Source organism: Macadamia integrifolia, chromosome 7 (genome assembly GCF_013358625.1).
Source record: "Macadamia integrifolia cultivar HAES 741 chromosome 7, SCU_Mint_v3, whole genome shotgun sequence".
NCBI classification, from domain to species: Eukaryota; Viridiplantae; Streptophyta; class Magnoliopsida; order Proteales; family Proteaceae; genus Macadamia; species Macadamia integrifolia.
In genome coordinates this window covers 488,795-494,801 of record NC_056563.1, presented here as the reverse complement: position 1 = coordinate 494,801, position 6,007 = coordinate 488,795, and the positions used below count along the sequence as shown (strand labels likewise).

The following is a 6,007-nucleotide window of genomic DNA, read 5'->3' as shown; positions in this document are numbered from 1 at the left end:
AAAAAAAAAAAAAAAGAAAAAAGAATAGGGAATAAGATAATCATTGCTGAAACAGTTTGACCAAATACTAATTTTTTGTTTTAAAACAGTATTTTGATACAAAAATTGAAAATTATGTTTTTGACATGAAACATCATTTCTGGAACTGAATGACTACCAAACGCAGCATAAGACTTTTAGAAACTGGTCTTAAGCTAAATCTCCCAGACACAAAGTAGAAATCAAGCCTATAAAACTCAAAACATAGCAACATTAGAGACAGAAAAAATGAAACTTTGGTATCGCTACAGAGGACTGATCTCATAAATCAGTGAAACGGAAGAGTGTTTCAAGAAAGTAGCCCACATAGTTTCCTGAACCTGTTTCCTTCGGCTGCGGCGTCATATTGTCACATCTAAAAACCTTTTTTTTCTTTTAATTTATTAGGAGACCCAATAAAAGGAACATGCACACAAATGGACACTCTTCCTGTCATAATTCCTCTGTTTTACCTACGCAACGGTTTATAAATTCTAAAAAAAAAAAAAAAAAAAAAAAAAAAAGAAAGAAGAAACCTAAGAATCATGGATCCAAAGTCCGAATCATCGAAAGTAAGGCCACTTTTTTTTTGGGGTGCAAGACCCACGGAGGGGCCAAGATAGTGCACTATACTTATTACATACTACTACTAACTATATCATAAGCATATTAGATAGGGTGTGGTGTAGGGAGGATTGAACTCGCAAACTACCCTTGGCCTTATGCTGGCCTCACAGGGCTGCTGAGGCCTAGTAGCCAACAACTGCACTTCAGCGGAGCCCCAAGCAACCCCACATTTCAATCACAGCTAAGGGAAGCACATAACCGTAGAGCTTCATTCTCAAGAAGGTCCCACACATTTTGGCAAGCCCACATTTCAAGTTCATAACTATTTAAATTCATCACTAATTGCATTATTAGTGAACATTTGTGGATATATATAGGGGTACCAAGTGGATACAATGCACAACACATTGGTTGCAGCCTATGCTTAAAGAGCAGGTCCCAGGAGTGTGGATGGTCTAAAGATTAACTCTTGTCACATGTGTCTCCCCCCCCCCACCTTTGAGCAGTTCAAACTGTTTAGTTAATCATGCCTCATAGGCTAGGCATGAACACATTTATATTCGACAATCATTACTTTTTATAATCATGTCACGAATAAATATTAATTAGTTTAGCCCCTGCTATAGAGACCAGGGGCCTCTGAAAAAAATAAAAGTTTGGGAACGATGCATGGTCATACGCGCTAAAATAATGTTGGGTCGTGACACGATGCTCTAATATCGCAAGAGCGCATGTCATATAACAAAATTTTATTTTCTTTGGAGACCCCTTGTCTCTACAGTGGCGACTCCACTGGGGACTGTCAGACTCCTATTTTAAGACCTCTTTGTATACCCTGCTTTTAGGATTCGTATGTCAATTTTTATTCTTCTACATTATTTACCCACACTTTTCTGCATTTGCACCAAGCACAGCACGGTCATCATTTATCCACATGGCGTAAACAGTAGGGTCCTGATTTGGTTGGGGGTGCTCACTGCGAAACCACACTCTTGGCAAGGTACCATAGGGGGGTCGCAGTTAGAATGGCCAATGACACTTTTAATCGGGTCCGCCCGTGAGATCGTGTTAAACTGTTCGACTGTCCATAACCTGCTATCAGTATATAATAAGACTCACGTACCTTTGACTCACTGCACGCAAGCGGGTGATAGGTATATTTATCGCCTTTGCCAAGAAGACCTTGTCGGTCCTAAACCTTCATTGCATCAACCCGGTCCAAACATAGAACCTGAACTTAGGGTTGACATGAGACTAACATTATTTGAGATTCTTACCAGGCGTCCACTGAGCCAAATCTACTTAGTCTAATTTCCGTTCACCATTGGCAGGGTAGGGTTTGTTTTGACGCATTTTTGATCATGTGTATTTGCCTCAAATTAGTCATAGTTCCTATGTTGCCAAGTTGGTATGATAGGTTGATTCCTTTATAATCCAACTTGAGGTAGCATGTGGTTCAAGGCTAGTAAGGGTCACTTGCATATTTTCACGATGCCTAAGAACAAATCCAATCCAAACACTACACGGTTTTTGGAAATTGAGATAAAGTAAGGCTGGATACGCGTGTCTTCTAGTAAGAACCACCTTGTTTGATCTACCACATGAGTGAACCTATCGACTTGGGGCATTCCTGGTCATTCGTTCCCTCATTTGGGCTAACATTTGAATGGTCAAGTCCACCCGTGCTAGCCCTACCGCCACATTAGATGTGGGGTAGGTCCAACGATCCTAGGCTACGGGCAGTATTGTGGGTCAGCCACGCCCATCCTATACTAGCATGCCCTAGGCTACGTGGGAGGACTCAAGACATCTCTTCACTTGTTTAGACATTAAATCCAAATAAATAGATGAACACAAGACTCAAATAAGATTTTTGATTTGTAAATGAATTGAAATGTAGGGCCTAGTGAAGGAAATCTAGCCATGGAGGAGTAGAGGACTAGACCCCGAAAGGGTAAAGTAATTTATTTGACACGTTTGAAATTTGAATTGACAGACTCATCCTAAATTTGACCTAATCGGGCCAAAGAATGGAGGTGCATTTTGGCCTTGATGGATGACTTTCCCAACCCCGTATTCTTAAAAGGAAAACACAAGTCAAACAAGGAATTATATCTGCTCGGCTGTTCACGTTTCTTCATGGATGGAAGGGACAATCTATTATCTATGTTCATTGTTGAGAGACAAGTAGAGGCCCACTGCTGTTTGGCTTAGCTCATGGCGGGTGCTCAAGTATTGGCAGTACATCCGTAGGATTTTCAGATCATAGAAAGACCCCTTACCCACTTTCTACCTAGCTTTCCCTCTAAAGCCAAGGATGCAACAATGGACGGTTCTTATAATCTCTCCAAATTTCTCTATTCCCATTTCTATTTATCAGTTTCTGCAGATGCTTCGTTCACACACACAACTAAAAACTAGGGAAATAAAAAAACGAAGAAAAGGTGTTAACTATGAAGACCAACCATATTATGATCGAAGGATTGAAATGTGCTATAAAAATCATTTTTAGAGAAAATGTCATGAACCACATTGGAATCATGAATAGAATCATAGGATAGTTGACAGGGATGGAGAATGCAAGAAATGACAAACATCATATAACACATTAGAGAACACCATTGGTGGTCATGATCAAGAAAAAGGAAAGACGATCGAGCATCCCTGATAAGCCTTATAATCAAACAGCAACAATTTTCCTAAGAAAACTAAACCGAAGAGCAATTATTGCTTATAGATGGAAGAAATCTCTAAATGAATCGAACAGCCCATGCATAATGGGCCATTGATCTACCAACAAACTTCTAACACAAATCAAGCGAAGGAAAGAAAGAGAGGTTGTAGAGCAACAAAAAAAAAGAAAAGAAGGAAATAGCAGAGACTTACCTTGGCTTCCAGAAATGGTGGGTCGACTCAAGCTTGAAAGCTGCCACTACTTCTCAGAAACTAAGAGCGGATTAGCAGAGTCATGGACGGCGGATGAAGACCCTCCCAAGTATCGCAATTTCTTGGCCTTCACTTCTTTGTAACCGCTGGAGAAGAAACTGGTTTCTGCCCCTTTTCTTTTCTAAAAACCCTCCTCTCCAAGTCTGAAACCTAAACTCCAAGGAAATCTCTCCCTCTTCGCTATCTCAGATTCTCAAACACAAGAACAGAATTCGAACCCCCTCCTCTCTTACACTTCTCTCCTCTTTATGTCTTTTCTCTCCTCCTTGAAACCTCCTTTTCTTTCAACTTGGAACGATCCAACGAAAGCTCCCACTGTAACCGTTTTTTTCCGTTATGCCAACTCAGCTCCTTGGTCCCCCCCCCCCCTCCCCCCTCCCCTCTTCAAGAATCCGAGAGAGAGAGCTGATCGTCCTCTCTTCTTCTTTCTTCGTTTCTCCTCATCTTATTCTGCCCTTCCCCTCCTTTCTTTTCTCTTCCCTTCTCCGATTTTCTTCTCTTCTATTTTCATTTCCTTTTTCTTCTTTTCCCTTTTTGTCCTTCGTTTTCTTTTCTTTTCTTTTTGCTGTCCTTTCTTCCCTGCTCAACGTGAGAGAGAGCTCACTTATTATTATTTTTTTTTGCTTTTTTTATCTTTTATTATTTTTTCTCTTGTTTTCATTGATTTATTTATTTATTTATTTTGGTTATTGGTGGGCCCTCTTTCCTTCCATGCAGGATCAGAAGTGGGACCCGCACTTCGTTGTTGCAAGTTATTGTATTTTGAAATGGGTTGAGACACGCCAAAATTTGGTGTCTACACCTGCACTGGCTCATTTACTAACTGGTCAATCCAATTTAATGCTTTAACCAGTAGATCCCAATTAGACCTGTTGATGTGGGACATATTTTGACACTAGCTCCGCTATTGTAGGGTTTGGGAGGATAACTGTATGCAATCTACTTCACAAGAGAGACTGTTTCCAAGTTTCGAAATTATGACCAATATATATGTTGAAATAGTGCAACTTAACCATTGCAATGATGGCACCCCCAATGTATATGATAAAACTGGTTGCATGCCAATCCCAATGGTAAAGTTTCAGTTTAGAAGAGGCGTCACACGTTGGCCGTGTAGAAATGCAACCCTAAAATAATGTAGAAGATAATGGAAAAACAAGAACAAACAATGCACACAGATTTACAAGGTTCGGGAAGATTGCCTACGCCCCTGGTGAGATGAGATCCTGCTTCACTATCAATGGAAAATAGGGACCGCTGCCCTGCCTGTTGAGGCGTTGTATCAATACTCCCTGGGTTAAACTCTGACGAAATACAAGACATCATACACCAACAGACCGGCTTCACCCTCCCCTACAACCCTACCTTGCCATTCTCTTGCTACTCCAGCCTGCAAATTTGGGACTAAGCCTGCCTTCTCCTGTATGCCCCAATCATCCCAAATTTCTATTTTGTGTTCCATTTTTTCCTTGAAATTTCAAATAAAATAAAAAACATCGTTTATATTGTGTAAGACAAATTAAGTGATACAAGAGTCATTTTAAAAGCTCTTTCCGAGCAGAGGTAAGGGTCTATGTTGGATTTATGGACTTAATTAACTATTCGGGTTGACTGAATGGGTGAGAGTCAAGTTACATGAATCGGTTTGGTCCATTCTCAAATTTAGGGATATGCTAGTCCAATCCATTGTGGTTTAGGGTTTTGGGTGCAAATTAGTATTATAAATACTAGGTTTTGGGTCCTAACAACCATTATTCACTTTTTCCTACTTTACCACAAAAGTGAGAGAACTTATGAGGTCTAAGGAGCTATAGAAGATCTATAACCAAGAGAGGGAAACTGTGAAGAACAGCGTCGATCATCTTCAGCATACTAGGTGCAAGGTATAAATCGATCATTTTTGTTTTGATTCGAATTCGTGTTCTAGTTGTCTTTTTGGAAACCTATTAGGGTATGTTGTGAAATCCTAAACAGTCTAGTCTAACAGTTTGTGCCTTCGGAGGAAATATTTTGGTTATTTATTTATTTACCTTTTTAAAATTTCGTAACTAATGACTATTTTTTTGTCCTTGACATCGGTTATTTATTTATTTATTTATTTATTTTAATTTTGTAACTGATGACCAAGTTTCTATGTCTATTTTTCCTCCCTCGAACAAGGGTATGAATGTATTTTCATATAGGGAGGAAAAATAGACACATAGGAGCACTAGCATAGGCCGCACTCCCAAGCAAAATTCTTTTTCCCTTCTTTATATCTTGCCTGTCATGAATTGTGAATTATTTAGATGCCTTTCCATGAAATAATAATGGATTGGACTACAACACAACAAAATTCATCATTCAAACAGCTCTTCATGAAATGATAATGAGTTGTGCTACTGCTCAACAGAATTCACGAGGTTTGATTGCATAAAATAAAATGGGACGATGTGACTAAACGACTTTAGGGGTGTGAAAGAGTCATATATAATAT

General features: G+C 39.5%; 1 protein-coding gene across 6 annotated transcripts in view; it reads right to left on the bottom strand.

Moving 5' to 3' along the window:
- The window catches only part of LOC122083918, a 15,842-nt gene extending 11,954 nt beyond the window's left edge, over positions 1-3,888 (bottom strand). For all 6 annotated transcript variants that reach the window (XM_042651858.1, XM_042651860.1, XM_042651862.1 and 3 more), the window contains exon 1: positions 3,472-3,888. The gene's annotated coding sequence lies outside the window, so the exon portion shown is untranslated. The remainder of the gene's footprint in view (positions 1-3,471) is intronic.
- Between the last annotated feature and the right edge of the window lie 2,119 nt (positions 3,889-6,007).